Genomic DNA, 19,793 nt, shown 5'->3' on the forward strand with positions numbered 1-19,793 from the left:
TTGTAGCAGTTGCTGGTGCTTTTCCCATCATTAATTACCATATTTACTAACAGACTAAAACTTGACGACAAGAATTTATTTTAAAAACACATCATCACAAAATAAACAACTTATAACAAAGCACGGATTGGAAAAAGTAAATAAAGAAGATCCAAATAAATTTTATTCAGGATATTTTTACAATACTATTAGAAATGCAGAAAGAAAAAATTATTCAACACCTCTTGAAATGCATATGAAGGAATTTAACTTAACGGATATAAAAGTAAAAAAAGAAGAGTTGTATTAAAGGTTATTAAGATTATTAAAGATTATTAAAGATTTTTTTCTATAAGTATTTTATAATATGAGAAAAATTATATCAGTTAAAGGAAATATGCATCAGGAAAAGTACGTTTTTAGATATTATTAAAGAATATAATCCTAATTTTAATAAAATTTCCAGAACCAATTCACGAATGGCAAAATGTTATGGACTCTGATTATAATTCATATAACCCTTTTTTGAACTTGCTGCTCAAGAACCTTCCAAATATTTATTTCCTTTTCAGCAAACAACTTTAAACAGTCATAAAAAAATGTTATCTTCTGCTAAACATTTTGATGGTGTTTCTATTCTTGAACGTTGTTATTTAACTAACAGAAAACGTTTTTACAAAACAACATCACGACAACAGTGTTATAAATGACCCGGAGTGGGCAGTATACAATCTTTTCTTAATTGATCATATTATAAAACCATACGGAAAAAAACCCAATTGATGGATTTGTTTATGTTAAAACCGACCCAGAAATATGTTTTAAAAGACCCCAAAAAAAAAACAGAACGGAAGAAAACAAAGTTGGTTTAGTTTATTTAGAAAACTACACAATTACACGAAATGGTTAAACAGAATGTTTCAAGAAGGTTTTAAAAAATTTTAACAGTTGATAAAAATTTTAGAAAAAAATGACTTTAAAATCTTATTCAAAAGATATAGATAATATAAACAAATTTCTCAATTTAATATAATTTCATTAGGTGCGTTTTAAAGATTTTTTCTATAGTATATTTATATAGATGGTTTAAATAGAAAGGTAGATAGAATGATTATGCCAAAATTATCAGCACTTTAGGAGAAATAATGATCCAGACAAAAATTCAAATAAAAAGTTCTTAAAGAAAAAATTTATTAAATCAAAACTTAATCAAATAGTTAGCGATGAATATAAAAACATGTCATTGAAAATTACAAAATGTTATAGATTCTTATTTTTTAAAAAAAATAATTTATTTGAATGAAACTGTGGTTGTCTATTAACTGAAGAAGAAAATGCTGAAAGATTATGTGATTGTCCCAGCCCAAATAATATTCGAAACAATCCTAAAAAAGTTATTGAAAACCGACTGTGATACTAATGAAAAAAAAACATATAAAAGCAATTATGCAGCGTCTAAAGACCTTGGTATTAATTCTGGGTTAATAACAATTTTCTGAAAAGGAGAAAACCCGAGTAAAATGTGGAATATCAAAAACAATGGAAAAAGATTAAGTTTAAATATTTTAATTCTTCTTAAAGTTTAATTAAAAACTTTATTTATTTTATTATTTTTTTTTTATTTTTTTTTTAAATTATTTTTTTAACCCTTTTTTGCTTAACGAATTTTATTTTCTAAATATAATATATAGATGGAAATTGAGAGATCTAAAAAACGATATTATAAGAAATTTGAAATTAAAATTACATATAGAGAAGATCCAAAATCAATTATATTTAACTATAAACGACTCTTATGAATATTTAAAATCTAAACTTAAAACTTTAAAAGGTATAAAAATAAACGTTGTTTAAAAAAATTTTTGCAAAAATGGATAAAACTGATACAATTATAAAAATCAGCTTATTTTCAATCAAAGGCTTTAGAAATAATTTAAATACAAACAAAATAAAAAAAAAATTTTACATCAACTTTTGATGAAATAATAAATAAATTGGAAATTTGGGATTTTGAAGGAAGTGGCTGGAGAATAGAGTCAGTTGATGCTCATTATATAAATGATATAAGTAAGCCCCATTGGCTGCTTCAAGTTTTTTTAGAATTACCAAAACCATTACAAAATTCAATGAAAGGATTAATAAATATAAGAACGATGATAATGAATGGTTTTAGATGGTGTCATTTAGCTTATAAATTTCCTGTAACAAAACATTCTGAAAGAGTTTCAAATTATAAAAAACTAAAAACGATTCTTGATAATACTGGAATAAAGTTTCCTTTTAAATTTAAATCAAATACCTAAATTGAAGTTTTAAATGAAATATCATTTAATATATTTGGTTATGAAAAAACCTACGGGAATTTATCCATTTACATTCAAAATTAAATACGAAGAACACTGTAACATGTTGCTAATTACTAATGATAAAATAACTGATGATGAATGTAAAGGGTTAAAACCACTGTAGTCCAACATTTGTTTGGATAAAAAACTTTAATAGATTAATAAATAACAAAACAAAAAATACAAACAAGAAACATTTTTGAAAAAGTTGCTTAAACATTTTACTAAAGAAAGAATTTTAAAATGAACATATTCCAAATTGTTTTGTATTAATGGTACCAAGGTGTAAAATGCCAAAGAGGGAAGTAAAGTACTTTTAAAAATTATCATAAAGGTTTAGCAGTACCTTTGTAATTTATGCTGATTTTTGAATCAATAACAAAAAAGTTTACTGCTTTACCATCAACTGAATCTTCATTACTGAACCATATCAAAATCATTAGATTGGGGGTTTACGGCTATAAAGTTGTTGTTGTTATGATAACAGTTATACTAACCACCAGATTTATAGGGCCCTAATGCAGTTTATAAGTTTATTGAAAAAATCCTTGAGGAAGAGGAATATTGTAAAAAAATATTTAAAGAACTTTTTAAACAAAGAACTAAGAATGTCTAAAAAAGATGAAAGTAAAATTTAAAAAAAAAAATTTTTTTGTCATATCTGTGAAAAGAATATATAGAAGGTGAAGTGCCAGAACGGATAAAAACAAAGTTTTCCAAACGGACCAAAGGCCCGGGGATCATTGTCATATAACAGGAAAATTCAGAGGAATTTGCTCACTCAGAATGTAATTTTAAATTTTAGACTAACACGCAAATTCCTGTTATTTTTCATAATTTAAGAGGTTATAAAGGTCATTTTATTATGCAACAATAGGGAAATTCAAAAAAGAAAATTAATTTTATTCCTAACAATATGGAAAGATATATGGCATTTATGATTTCGGGACTTGGTCTTTATTGATTCATTCCAGTTTATGTCTCAATCTTGGATAACTTAGTAAAAAATATTCCAGAATTTGAATACACTTCAACTGAATTTGATAAAAATATAGAATTATTAAAAACAAAAGGTGTTTACCCATATGATTACTGGATTCATTTAAAAAATTCAAAGAAACAAAATTACCTTCAAAAGAAGATTTTTATTCAATTTTAAATGAAACACACATATCTGACAACGAATATGAACATGCTAAAAACGTTTGGAAAAAATTTTAAAAATTTAAAACAATGGGAGAATATCATGATCTATATTTAAAAACTGACGTATTACTTTAGCTGATGTATTCGAAAATTTTAGAAACTATGTTTAGAGTACTACAAATTAGATCCTTGTCATTATTTTAGTAGCCCTGGTTTAGCTTGGGATGCAATGTTAAAATGACGGGAATTAAGTTGATTTAATAACTGATATTGATATGTATCTTTTTATTGAAAAAGGACTGAGAGGGGGATAAGTTATATTTCAAACAGATACATTTAAAGCAAACAAAAAATTATGAAAGATTATGATCCTAAACTTGACAGAAAATACATTATGTACCTCGACGCTAATAACCTTTAGTTGGGCTATGTGTAAACCCTTTACCCTCTGGAAACTTTAAATTTATATCCGAAAGCCCAATTTCAAGAAATTAATTGCAAAGGTAAAAGTAACTTTATAGTTGAATGTGATCTTGAATATCCAAAAGAATTACATAAAACCCAAAACGATTATCCTTTACTCCTGAAAAAATTAAAATCCCAGACGAATGGCTTTCCAATTATAGTAAAAATATTAAAAAAAAATTTGAAATAGGAAAAAGTAATGTAAAAAATTAGTTCCACTTTAATGAAAAAACAAAATTATGTAGTTCTTTATAAAAATCTTGAACTAATACACAATTAGGGTTAAAAGTAACAAAAATACACAAAATATTAACTTTTGACGAAAGTCCTTGGTTTAAAAAAAGTAATATTGATTTTAATACTCAAAAAGACTAAAGCAAAAATCATTTGAAAGGACTTTTTTAAGTTAATGAACAATTCTGTATTCGGTAAGACGATGGAGAATTTACGCAAGAGGATTAATATTAAATTAACTCATGATGAAAACTTTTATAAAATTAAAACCAAACCTTCATTTGTTAGTTCAACGATGTTTAACAAGAATTTGTTGGAATTCATAGAATAAAGAAAGTTTGTTATTAAACAGACCTTTTTATGTTGGAATGTGCATTTTAGATTTATCAAAATATTTAATGTATGATTTCATTATAATTACTTTTAAGGAAAAGTACGAGGGAAAATTGAAATTACTATTCACTGACACTGTTTCTTTATGTTATAAAATTTAAAAACAAAGATGCTAATCAGGATTTTTATAAGGACAAAGATTTTTTTGAAATAGTGATTACGATAAAAACTCAAAATTTTATTTCGACAATAATAAAAAGTAATTGGAAAATTTAAAGACGAAGCTGCCGGCATTCCCATTGTTGAATTTGTCGGATTAAAGTAAATGTATTCAATTTATTGAAAACGAAGTTAACGTTAAAAATGTAAAGGAATTAAAACTTTGTTGTTAAGAAAACAATAGTTTCATAAAAATTACAAAGATACTTTGTTTAATTCAACCCAAGTAATCACACCTTTAAAGTTATTCGTCTGATAAACACAATCTTTCCAGTTATGTTATAAATTAAAACATCTTTATCTGTTATGACGATAAAAGATATATTCTTGATAATGGTATTGATACTTTAAACTTATTCTTAAATTCCTCTTAAATTAACTCTTAAATTATAGAACCATAAATTGTTTAACTGAATATTTTTAACGTTTAAAGAATTAATATAAATAACATCTTTTTATTTAAATTTATTGCATAATTAATAAAAATAGATTAAATTTTTTCTGTTTTTTTTACATCGTAACTTTGAAGAATTCATTTTTTATTTTTTATTTGAAATTTTTAGCTTCTCCTTTATCAAATTTTAAAATTGCATCAACAAGAATAATTAAAATGCAATAAAACTAATTCTTACATTATTTCCATTTTGAACTAAACAAGGACTAGCATTTACAGTTTTCCATTGAAATAATCCACTATCAGTATCTTGGTATAACATTTTTAAAAACAATGGAGGTTTTCTTATTAATTGTCTTTCTATTTTATTTACTTTTTCATTTATATTATTAAATATTCCCATTATTTTAAATTTATTCCAGTTAAATAAAAACACATTTTTTAATAAGTTTTAATTAAAACCGGAAGAAAAATTTACATGTCCTTATTGGTTAAATAATTTATAATAGTTTGTTCATTTTTTTTTAATTATTAATTTTTTAGTATTTTATACAATTAATCATACAACGGTATTTTATTTTGTAACTTTTTTATGAAAAATAAACAATAATATCCGCAAAGCATACTTGTTTTGTCTTGATATTGAACATTGTTGTATTTTAATTTGGTATATACTTAATTATTCTTTCGGCGGAGGAAGTCCAAATGGATCGAAATACAAAGCATTTCTCAGAAAACCTCTGGTTTTATCGAAGTACGTTTATTTAAGTAACAACCCAATGTGTTCCAGGTCCAGCAGAGTCATCTAAATTGTTTTATTCCACACTCGCCCTTTTACTTTTAATTTTAAAAATTTAAATTTCTACAAAATACACCCTAAATTTTTTAAATTTTTTAAATTTGTTTTACCCATTGTTCAATTTCAAAGTTAGAAATTGGGTTTGTTTTAAATTTTATTTTTTTTTTACTATAGGAATTCGCCCTGTAAGGTCTTTTCTGAGAATCAATCTGTAGACCAAAACCTTTGGGTTTCCCCGGGGAATTTATAATTCCACCCTGGTCATGTCCCTTACCATTTAAACAAAGATGTAATCAAAGGTATCCCTAGACTAGCAGCCAACATGCCTAAAAACCCCCATTTTGTTTTTGTTTTTGTGTTAATTTAATCACTCCAGATTAATAGTTGCTTTCTTTGATTAGGGGTAAGATATGGCGATATCATATTCTCTTATCATTAGCTACTGAAATTCTTCCCCCCTGGCAGAAGAGAGGACCCATTGGGTCCGATCATACCATTTCCAAGTAACTTATTAACACCAGTACTGCCAGTCCAGAAAGGGTCCAATGCCTAGAGGGCTAATTTTTTTTGGAGCTATTTGCTGCCATTGGAAGAATTGTTTTTCCTAACAAACCAGCCAAAACTCCTAAAAATCCACCATTTTGACCTTGACTGGACATTTGTTTTTTGTTTTTTTTTTTTAAATTTTAATTTCTAATCCCTTCTTATTTGCAACAGCTTTTTTAATTTGATTAATTTGTGTTTTTGTTAAAGTAAAGGAAAGTTTCCATGTAATTGTTCTGTTTTTAAACTAAACGTATGTGGAATTTTATTATTATAAGCTTGTGCTAAATTTTTCTTTTGTTTCCCTCTGTAAGGTTAACTTTATATTCAATATAAATTTGATACCATTATATATAATTTATATTTATTTTTTTTTAAACATAACAAGTTCATTTCCATAGTATTTATTTCAAAATGTTTCCTCATATAATACAATTGCGTTTAAAAACGAATATAGCTGCTGGTGGAATATTTAATTTAGCTGTTAAAGTAATATGCTTAGGATCTTCTGTTATTACTTCCTTTTATATTCCAAGTTAAAATGAAAAAAATCCAAATAAACTATAAAAGTTTGATCTATTAAAAGACTTCCAGTAGTCTTATTATTTTTTTTTATAATAATAATTAATTACTCATCGTATATTCTTGATATACTTGGGGTTTATTTTGTTTCTGGATAAAAAACACCATTACCAACTTCAAGACGAACAAGAGCTCACGTGCAATTTTCATTTGCTGCATTAATTTTAAAAGTATCTAATAATGTGGATTATGTTCTTGTGAATTACTTTTATCAGGTCTTGTAAATAAACAAATACATGTTGTGGTTTTGTTACACCAGCCGTTATTTAAGGTTATATTAGTTTGTTGTGTGTCACTTGTTGCGTCACCATTTCCCGTAGGTATGACCATCTTGCTTTTGTAAATCTTTCAGAAAATTAAATTAATTTCCAAATTCATTGAAAATTAAACGTGGAAAACCCCTAGAATTAATTTTGTTACAAATTTCTCTACCTGGGTCTCCGCCCGCTCTAAAAATTAATTCATCATCATCTGTCAGCTGCAGTGTTATTTGAATTTGACTTGGAGGGAAAATTTTAGTTTCTAAACCCTAAAAAAATGAATAATTATTTAATGAATCTTAGCATTTACCTCTTTACCACCCTGGATTGATAACTTCCTAGAAACAAAACCACTATTATATCCAGCTTGATCATTCCTGCTCTCAGCAGTAGCAGTAGTATCTAAATAAATAAACTCATTTGTTCCAGTTGATTTGCATAATCCTCAGACAATTTTAACCAAACTTTTTACATTTACTACCTTATATAAATTATTACAATCATATACAATTTTTTCCATTTTGTTTAACAACTAACTGATCAATTAATGAAGCAGCATTATTAATTAGGGCAATTTGATTATCATCATAATTTTTACCCTCAGCAAGCTTATTTACTTTAAAACTTACTTCAAAATAGCATTAAACCAATCAAAATATGAGCTTCTATCATTAATTGTAAAATGATATCCGTTTTTTTTTTTGCTTAACATTATTTCCCAAGACAGATATTAAGGCTGTATCTAATTGAATAGGAGTTAATTCATATCTTTCACAATATTGTTTTGTTCTAAACAGTATATATTATATATTATTTATTTTTTTATTAAAGTTAAACTTTAGTTTTTTATTAAGTTAAAACTTTAGTTTTATTTAAAATTAAAACTTTAGTTTTTATAAATTAATCTGTTAATACGTTTACGCGTCCCAGATCCTGACAATATTCTATTTATCTCATATGAATATCCTCCTCTTTATCATTATTATTTTTATTATTTTACTGTTATTCTTTTCTTGTAATTCCTTTGCATTAAAAATTTCCAACTGCCGGAGCAGGTTTCTTTTTAAATTTTTCAACAATTTTATTACAGCTAAATTTCCAACTTCTGTTCCAACCTTTTTGTTCCACTTTCTAACGCAGCTTTTCCTGCTGTTCCAGAGCTTTTTTTCCAGCTGTGCTAATTTAAGATGCAACTCCGCTTGAAAAACATTTCGTTAAAGTGTCAAAGATACCTGTACCATGTATGATTTCTTCTTCAGTCTGAGCATCAACATAAATAAATATTCCTTTATTTTGTCATAAACTTTCTTTTACATTATATAAAACTAAAATTTATAATTTCATATTTCTTTTAATATTAGTGTAAAACTTGTTTCAACCTCATTAAAATTAAATTTTTCTACCAATACATCTGTAATATATATCTAATGAATTTATAATATATTTATTAATTTTAGAATATCCAACTCTTTGTGGTTCTTTTGTAAATGGATAAAACTCTTGTTAAATCTGCAGTACTTAAAGCATAGATAAAATCACTGAAATTACCATCAACAAGTGAATTATCAATAAGATCGCAATGAATGTTAATTGTATCCACAGAGTTGGTTATATTTGGTGTTGTAGTTCCCATTCAGTTTTGTTTACAAATTTTTCTCAAATCCAAGCAATTATGAAAATTTGATTTTTCTAAATCCAACATAAAATTATCTTTAATTGAAATCAAATCTTAAAACTACTTAATCAATTCCAACTTATTGGTGCAATGTCCCGATTTATCAATTCATAATCACCATTACTTATTAATGTTTCCCTAATATAATTATTAATATCTGTGTAACTGTAAGAACCATTTTTAATATGATAATCTTTCCAGTCCTTACCATTATTATAACGAATTCTTTTATTATCATTTCATCACTAATATTATGCCAAGAGTAGGTCATAGTGTTAATACTATCCAAACCAACAACATAAGTTTTATTTTGGTCTAAAATTAAAGAACGACTAAATCTGATTGTAAAATCACTCGGAGTATTTTTATTATCTTTAACTGTTTCAGGGAAATTAATACTATTTTTTGTTCCATTTTTATATTCAAGAAAAATATTTTTATATAACATTTCATGTTGCTCTTGTAAAAATGAATTTTATTTTTAATAATTGGGTCTACAACACTAATACCTTCATTTTTAATTCGTCATTATTATTTTCCCGCATCAATTGAACCACAAATTAACTCCAATCATTAACCAATTCTTCTGGATTACATGGACAAACGTCCATAACCTTTTCCTCTAAATTTCTTTTTTAAATTTCATAGATCTTTTATTGATAGGTAAACCTGACTTTTCTGTTAATTCTTTGAATATTTTTCTTGAATGAATTGAATGTTTTTTTATTATTGTTATATCTTTTATTAATCAAATCATTATCTACTTCAGAATTAATTACTTCTTTTCCAGTTCTTTGATCCTTAGCAATTAATTTGTTGTGACCATAAAGTTTATTTAAGTTAATAATTAAATTACCATATTGTCCATTTGGTGAAACTTTATATGGGTTATGATATCTTATTCCTTTTCCCATATACTTTTTTCCTTGTTTTAAAATATCAATGATTACGTCTCTATATTTTTTATAATTTTCCGACTTAGCTATAATTTCTTCCTTTTGCTTCAGATCGAAAATTTTTTTTTGTTTTCTTTCTAGTTATTGCACCAGATTCATTACCAATTTTTTTTTATTCCTTTTATACCTTTTCTATGATATTTCTACTTCTTCTCTAGTCATTTTTTCATCTGGATCTTTAGATTTGCTGTGAAAAAAATCAAACACTTTTTTGCGGCGTATAATATTGTTTTTCACCTAAAAAATCTAAATCAATATCTTTATTAAAATTAACTGTAAATTCTTTGATCTTGCTCCCTTTTCTTCTAATCTTTTTGATTCTTCAGGAAATTCTCTAGTGTCTTCAAACTCTCATCTTCATCATCCAAACCCATATATCTTTTGGCGGTAATAATCGTATTGGTTCTTGGAAAAGCTCTTCCAACCCTTTTAGATTTTCTGCTTCTTGTATCTTATCAGCAAACTGTTCTGGAATTAATGCCAGTTGTTCTTTAATTCCAGGGAATGCTTTAAATGACTTGATAATTGTTTCTTTTTGACTTCTATTCCTTTAGAATTGGCTTATAAATTTCAGTATACATATCCCGATTGTAGCTTTTTTAATTTTTTCTCTCATTATTTCTTCTCTAAGAGCTCCTCATCTTTTTGCCCGCTAATTTTTTCTTTTTCTTATTTTCCTTAGTTTGATTGCATTTATTATAAATAACGTAAGATAATGTAAAATAATGCAAAATAATGTAAGATAATGTATTATTATTATATATAATTGGAATTCCAAATTATGATACAAAAAGTGATAAATCCAATAACTTTAACAATTTTTATCCTTTTATGCCAGATTCATTTTTTTAGAATTTTTTAATTGTGGTCGTCTGGATCTGAAAAAAACACTAATGCATATACTTCGAAAACTCTTATATATTTGATAAATTAATCTTATATGCTAAAAACCTGAACATCTAAATATCAGGATTTTTAAATTTAAAATTTTAAAAGGAATTGCAGAAAAAAAATAAATAATCCAAATGAATACTTGAATATTCAGCTGATTTCCATAACCAAATTGAACCATGCGATAGCCTTGAATCAGAAAAACAAAAGTAGTAATATTTGATGATTTTGTATGTGAAGAAAAAAGGTTCAAAATGAAATAACAAAATCTTTATTCAAAGGGCGTCACAAAAACTGTTGTGTTATTTATTTAGTCAGTCTTACTATAAAACACCAAAAAACCATTATAATTTTATTTGAAAGTCCAGGTAAACAAGAAAAATATGATTTGTAATGACAAAATATTAACCCTAACTCTTTTGCTAATGCAACAATCAAAATATGGTTTCTTATATATTGACAAACCAAGGAAGTTTTTTAGAAAACTTTAGGTATATATAATAATTATATAATGGGAGTTTTTTAATAATATAGAACAAATAAGTGAACCTGGCAGTATAAGTAAAGTTAAATTTGATATTGATTTAAGTGATTATGCTACAAAAAAAAATTCAAAAAACTTAAAAAGGAAACAGAATCGTATCTTCACAAAAATAAGGAACTTGATAACACAATGAACAGAGCATAAGATATGGAGGTAATGAAATAATCAACCTAGGAGATCCAGATAAACCAAACGATGCAGTTTCAAGACGATTTATGTTAAAAAGCAAAGGTAATAGATTTAAATATAAACTTGAAGACATCAAATCTATAAAAACAGACATTAGAAGAAGAAGTAAAGAAATTGAAGAATTAAAAAAAGATTTTAAAAAGAATTCATTATTATAGTTCAATTACAAGGTAAAATTGAAGAAGAATGAAAGCTATGGTTGATTCTATTAAAGAACTTAAGAGAAATCTGATTTGACAGACGAAAACATAAAAGAAGTATTTGAGTTAATTAAAACATTTTATTCACTCAAATTCAAGAATTAAAAGATAGTATGATTAAACTGAAGACTAAAAGACAAGATTATTTAGGCTGAGAAAAGTTACAAAATATGTATCAGTTAGAAAACAAACAGAAATAATAAACTAAATATTGAAACTGAAATAAGCATAAAGATTTATTATAATTAATTTCAAATAAAATTGCAGAATATAAAATCTGAACTGGAAAAGGCAGCTTCACAAAAGAGGGGATTATCATGACACAGCATTAGATAACCTTAAAAAAGAAATTAATTCTAAATAGATGACTTTAAAAAACAAATTCGAGTTTGGATTGTACTGTGGGCAACGTCATAATTTAAAGTATGCAACTTAAGTAATAAAACAAAAAAATTACAAGATGTTTTTAATGAATTTTAAATTTCTAAAGGTTTTTAAAAAACTTAAAAATGAACTTTTAGACATTTGTTTAGGTTATGAAAAAATCAAATTAACCCCAAAAAAGGTGAGGAAAATCAATCACTGCTAATGCTAAAGCCAATTAACACAATTAAATGGAAAACAAGGTTTGCCCAAAATTTTAAGGGAAAAAACTTTAGAACTTGATTTTGTACTGTTGACACACGTCACAATATAAGTACGCAGACTTAAGTAAACTTACAGGTTTATTACAAAAGATATTAAATGAATTTAAAGATAAATTTAATGATAAAATTAAAAAAATAATAAAAGGGTCTGGACTCTGTAGTTGAAATATCAGCTAAACAAGGAGAATCAATCATGCTAATACCCAAGTAATTCTACTAATACCCAAGAAATTACAAAAGTAAAAAATGCTTTTCTAAAACTAGAAACACAATTAGCTAGAACAAAAGGCGTTGTTGACAATTTATCTGCTTCTGAAGTTGCTACAACAAAACGACTTGATGATTTAGCTGAAATAATTCTTAAACTTAAAAAGAATGATAAAAAAAATAAAAGAAGAATTTGAAAAGGAAATAGAAAAAGTAAAACATGTTTCTCTTTGAATACTTTAATAAAAGTTTTTTAGATTACCCTAAAATGACAAAGTATTTTGACCGTCGGGTGCCTGGATATATTCAACATATGAAGATATGAACCCGGGTTTTAACTATTTAAATGCATTTGAATTAAAACCTGGAATTATTGTAGATTATAAAGATTTTATACCATAGACCAAGAATATAAACTAGCTGTACCAGATGTGCTTTTGAAGGGGGTGTTTTTAGTCGAAAAAAAAATGGAATTATATAATAGATATTAATATTTTATTAACGGGGACCAGACCTATAGGTGAACCGGATCAAACCCATTAAAAGTCCATTATAACTTTTATATTTAATGGCGGAATGATTTGGGCGGATTAATAATCCATTTTTTAGGTTATTTGGTGTTTTATTTGAAAATGTAAAATTTTAGCAGCTGAGGACTTTGACACTGATCAGTTAATATCTATGTATAAAAAAAAATTAAAAATTTTTTTAAAACAAGGGACATGTTTGACATTCATCCTTATAACGATTTAACATCTACAAAAGTAATATTTTCGCTTTTGGGATAGTTACATTAGATTCACCCATCGGATGAAAATTTGCATTTTATGAAGAAACAAACTTTGAGTTAATCTTTAGTTTTATTAAATTACTGTGTTTTTATTTAACTGGAATAATTAATATAATGGGAATATTTAATAATATAAATGAAAGCGTTTGTTCAATCATGCATATGCTATGGCATACTCAAAACGATTTAGTGATTTTCAAAAACATAAAAGATTATGATATTCATCATGTTTATACCTATAGCATACTCAAACGGTTGAGTGATTTCAGTTGTTTTTACTTAAATCTTGTAATACTTGTTTAATAGTTGTTAAAAATGCAAAAGCCGTGTTATGTACATTTATTTTAACCCCGACGCCAGGTAGAATTTATTACGTGCACACCCGACGCCGGGGTGAACCATTAGTCTTTCCTAAGAGACCTCATCTGTAGGGTCACCATACAGCTGGGGTTTTTTCCCAAATCATCAAACCTGCCCGGTTTTTGCAGCCAGAATCACCTTCAACCTCCCGAAACCTCGAAACTAGAGACAAGAACGAAGTAGGCAATTCATGCTATTACAACATTGACGGAAGAATTCTTTATGTGCACAACCAGTCAAAGTCATAACAGGCTGTAAACCGTTAACAGACAAGGCGACCCAGTACACAAACCATACTGCAAGCTACCTTTAAACAGACAAGGAAGCGTCAGATCGACTTTCCCGGAACTAAGCGTAACACAACACGACTCAATGATATAAAAGTTGAAACCGGTTATATATAGTGTTTTATTCTTTATATAATAGTGTTATGGTTTTGAAATTATCATAATTTTATTTTTATGTGTTATAATTTATTCAATTACTTTTTGTTTTTAAATAATAACAATCCTAAAGTAATTTTATTTTTTCCAATATTAATTAAAATAATTTGTATGAATTTCAATTATCAATGGGAGATATTACTTGTTTTTCTTTTTTTAAATTTTAATTATTAAAAGGGGGATAGATTTTTTAATAACCTGCCTTGTTATATTTGTTATATTTAGCATTTGGTTTCCCGTCGGGGTTATTTTTAGTTTGAAATTTTCTTGTTTCATGGATAATTATTAATGATTTATTGGTATTGTGTACATTTTGTGGGCATTTTAATGTCTTTAACAGTTGTTTATCTATGTAGAAGGATTACAACAAGGAAGTTAAAAGAGAATTTAAACAGAAAATAAATGTGGTCTAAATTCAACCACATTATATTTTACTTCCTGTATGTTATATTAGGCCAAACTTATTCTACATTTTGTCTCTCGGTGTAGTGTTTAAAATTATTTAAAAGTTTTTTAAATGGAAATATTTTTAAATAAAACATTTTGTTTTTTTTCATTTTAAATCATCTTTAGTTAAATCAGAGGTTTTTACTGGGTTTAAAACCTGTGGATTTTAAATTGTCCGGCATTGACCAGTCCTGACCAAGGGTCAAAAGGTCAAATGAGGTTATACTGTCTTCGCACAAACAATTCTTTACTACTTCTGTGACACTTTGAAGAGTACTCGCAGACTTTCAGGAACCGGTTTTTACTTTTTAGTGTTTTAAGCACGCCTATAGGGCAAAAGCGATGATACGGTTAAATTGGTGCATGAAGCTAGAACTGCGCAAAGCTTACAAATCTGTGCTTTGTTTTCTTCGGATAAATTCTAGACAACAAATATTCAGATACTTTTACGATGAACCAGACAGTCTACTAAAGACTTCTATGATTATGTTGCAATTTATCGGGACTGTGACCTTTTCAGTTGTAGAATTTTAAAAAACTAAAGCTTTTTCAAGGTAAGTTTGAAAGTTAAACAATAATTACAAAAAAAAATGTCAACTGAATATTTAAACTACTCGAATATTTACAGTCCGTCTATCCGTTTGTATCATATTTAAAGAATATGTTGATTTTAACCAAAAGACTTAAAATTAACATCATCTATTCCATTTGACCTAGCAAAAGATGGGCCTCAATGTGACACACAATCACGAGGATATGAATACCTACATTTTGTCACAGTTTAAAACTTTACGCGGTGCATCAGCACTTAATGGCTGTTATCTGATAATATGACGTATTGTACAATCATAGTTTGTACGTATATGATTAACAACATAGAAGTCCTAAAATATTTGGTTAATTTAATATGTTGAGGTCAAACGAAATCTATTAAACCTTAAGCTCTTCAAATTACAAAATGGAGAAATTTGCGAAGTCAAAGAGAGATTCGATTTACGATATAGGACAGTCACATGTATGGGGAACGACATCGGACGTTCAATGTGAGAAATATACGAGAAGTTCAATACCGATATTCGCTTTCGGACAGTCAAAGACACTAGACATTCAAACCAAAAATGCACATTAGACATTGGAATCGGAAACGACAACTGACATTCAAACCTGGAACGATATTGGACACTCAAATAAGAACATCATTGGACATTTAAATCAAGAACGAACTTCATTCGGACAATCTAAACAGAAACGGTACTGGTTATCTAAAACCAAGAACGACATTGGACAATGTCGATCTAGGTTCGAATGTCCAAGATCTTTCTCGATTCCAGTGTCCATTGTCGTCATGGAGTTTAATGTCCAAAATAGGTCTAAATTTGAATGTACAATGTCAATCTTGTTTCGATCTGAGTTCGAATGACTAATGTCGTTACTGTTTCGAATGGCCGATGTCATTCGGATTGTCAAATTTCGTTACGGATTTCAAGGTCGGTATCGATTCAAATCCGGTTGTTTTTTTTTTCGAGTGTCTAAGTTTGGATCTTCAGTCTCGTTCTAGGTTTGAATATTCAATGTATCGATTCCAATGTCCAATGTCGTTCTAGATTCTTGTGTCCAATGTCGTTCTGGATTTTGAAGGATAATGTCGTTCCTGGTTTGATTGCAGTGTCGTTGTTGGTCTGAATGCCAAAAGTCGATCTCAGTTCCAGCGTTCAATGTCGTTCTCGATTCAAATGTCAAATGTTGTTATCAATTCCACTGCCAAATGTCGTTTTCGATGTCAGAATGTCGTTATTAATTCCACCGCCAAATGTCGTTCTCGATTATTTCAGGGGCTGAATGTAAAGTGTAATTCTCGTTTTGAATTTTCAATGTTGAATGTTTAACTTCTCGACAATTTCACGTTTAGAATGTCGAAAGAAATCTGTCTCTATTTGAATATCAAATGTCCAGCTTCTCATCAGCCTAAACACATTTGAAATACAGGCTAATTTCATTTAGCTTTATATTTGGTAAAACGTTTTAAATTATTTCAAAATTCTGATGAATCAAAAAGATGTTGAATTCAATTTGAGTAAATTATTTTTATGGCATCTGGTCCGGATTTATCAAAAGAGAACAGTTCAGCTCCGCCCACTGCGCTGACGACGTATATGTAGTATTTCGTGATAGGTGGAGGGCTAGGTAGATTCTTTTCCCCCTTTTGTCTTTTGAAAATATGCAAACATAGTTATTCAAATACAAAAACACTTTCTTAATAAGGCAAAAGATAAAAGGTAAAGAAAATGAATACACAAATTATTTACTTTTTGTTATTTTTTGTTTCTTTTAAAGTATTTTCCACTCTTTAATCTTTATTAAATTATTCTTATTTCTATTTACTGTAGCTCTGTTATTATTCAAACATTTATTTTAGCGGTACAAAGCTACAGGTTTTCAATAAACATTCAAACCATTTAATTCATTTCCAAAACAAATGTCAAAATCTGAATATGAGCCGCACCATGAGAAAACCAACAAAGTGCATTTGCGACCAACATGGATCAAGACCAACCTGTGCATCCATGCTGTTCGCTTTCAAAGCCTATTGCGATTACAGAAACCGTTAGTGAACATCGCGGATCCTGAGCAAATTGCCCAGGTGCTCAGGCTGGTCTCGATCTATGCTGGTCTATGTTGGCTTTTTCATGGCGCGGCTCATATCTTATAAGTAGTATAAATCAAAAGTCAAGTCTTTAACTGTGTCACCAAAATTTGTTGAATATAACCAGTACGCTTAAGCTTCGAACTAAGTTGTAATTAGATTAGAAATATTTAGATAATAAGTTACCAAAATGTTGAATTCCTTATGCTTGATATAGGGTGAACCTTGGTAAATAAAAGGCTGATGAAATTTACATATTAACACAACTGAATTACACCACAATGTGACAACATACACATACACTACAATTTACATCAGTATTATAAGTAATTCACTTCCGTAGTAAATGTCCTAAGATTTTGCTGTAGTGAATGTCATAGGATTTTGCTGTAGAGAATTTGCTGTAGAAAATGGCCTAGGATTTTGCTGTAGAGAATGCCCTAGGATTTGCTGTAGAGAATGTCCTAGGATTTTGCTGTAGAGAATGTCCTAAGATTTTGCTGTGGAGAATGCCGTAAGAATTCGTTGTAGAGAATGTCCTAAGATTTTGCTGTGGAGAATGTCCTAAGATTTTGTTTTAGAGAATGTTCAAAGATTTTGCTGTGGAGAATGTCCTAAGATTTTGCTGTGGAGAATGTCCTAAAATTTTGCTTTAGAATGTCCTAAGATTTTGTTGCAGAGAATAAGATTTTGCTGTAGATAATGTCCTAAGATTTTGCTGTAGAAAATGTCCCAAGTTTTTGCTATAGAAAATGTCTTTTGGCGAAATAGGGCGCGGCTCTCATTCAGTCATACTGCGAAGACTGTCGAGAACACCTAGTCATCACACCATTTTGGCGAACCCTTTACAACCAACACAGTATATACACACAAACAAATTATGGTTTGTTACCAAAGCAGCAATACAAAATATTGTTTAAAATGTTTTATTATTGCTTTAAATTATAAAGTACATTGTTACTTTATCACAAAAACATGTATGTCCAATCCCGCCCTTATTTGGTTAAGAAAAATATAATTTCCTAGACTGGTCAAGTGAACCCCATCATTATCATACAATGTCTGATCTACTGGATTCCCAGATAAATCTGTGTACAAGAGGTTACAACGGCCTCTCTTTTAGAACTGCAGTAGCCACATACCTATTGACCCTTTTCTAGCTTTCTCCAGCTGGGCAACACTATTGTGTGAATATCTTCAGACTGATATAAGCTGTCAGCAAATGATGCTAGCCAATATTGCTAACGCCACAAAGTACCAAAATGAAATCAGGATTTCTGCCATCCAAAATTTTATTTAAATGTTACTAACCTCTTTCCAAGGAATTCCAGACGCATACCCTTGTATCCTTGCAACCATCAATGCATTTTCGATGCCGAAGGTAGTTCCCCCGTTCTTGTATGGATAAATGCTCGTTTTACCAAGAAGAGCATGCAAACCATATGACCATGTCTTTTCTCCCTAAAATTAAAAAAAAAACCACTATGATTAAGGAAAACTCGAGCCATATGTTGTAAGAAGCGGATTTAATATTGAGTTTTTAACAGTGAAGTAAGTGTAAGTACAGGATGTAAGACGCAAACGATCCAATATGTAAAATACAGGTCTGACCGGAGCGCGTCAGCGCTGAGGACCGTCAAGTATTTTACATATTGGATCGCGTTTGACCTTTGGCCTTAAGTTGTGACCTTGACCTTGAGCCAACATGGCTAACTTATAAGTTCTGCACATCGTGAAAATTTACGTAACGCACCCATACCCCCCCCCCCCCCTCCACACACACACACACACACACACACACACACACACACACACGGACGGACACGGACACGGACACGGACAAGACTGTCTGACACTATTTTTCATATAATGTTTACAGATATCTAATCATTTGAAGACATGCTCCGGACAGCTGACCTTTTTAATGTGTACACTTTTTAATAATTTTGCCCAGCTGACCACCTAATGCCTGGTATGTCACATCTGTCTTTGAATTTCAAACATATTACAACCCACTTAGTTTGTTTGATATTGTTACTCTAATACTTTTTTGACAATTTCTTACATTTGACTTGTATTACCAGGAGGCAGCAAAAACAATAACTAAGGGACATAATTATACAAAATTTGAATAGCCTCAGGAGTTATCGCCTGGGTCTTAACACAGACTAGTCCACGATGCATTCGATAATTGTAGAGAGATCAATGTTCTTTTTTTTTCAAAAATACTCTTTTATTAAGTTTTTAACTACTGCGCGTCTAATATAGTTGTTTAGGAAGTCTATAGGACATCCTAAAATGCTGCAAAACATAATATTATAAATTCAAATTGTTGCAAAACTTCAATTTTCTTGACAAAGAAGTAAGTTGTTCTGTACGAAATAGACAACGGGCAACAATGAACACGTTCCAAGGCGTCTCTTACGAAACATGCATGTATATAATTTCATACGTAGTCAGATACATTGTATGAACAAGATGAAAAATAGTTCACCGGGTTT

Source organism: Mercenaria mercenaria, chromosome 15 (assembly GCF_021730395.1).
Source record: "Mercenaria mercenaria strain notata chromosome 15, MADL_Memer_1, whole genome shotgun sequence".
Taxonomy (NCBI): Eukaryota; Metazoa; Mollusca; class Bivalvia; order Venerida; family Veneridae; genus Mercenaria; species Mercenaria mercenaria.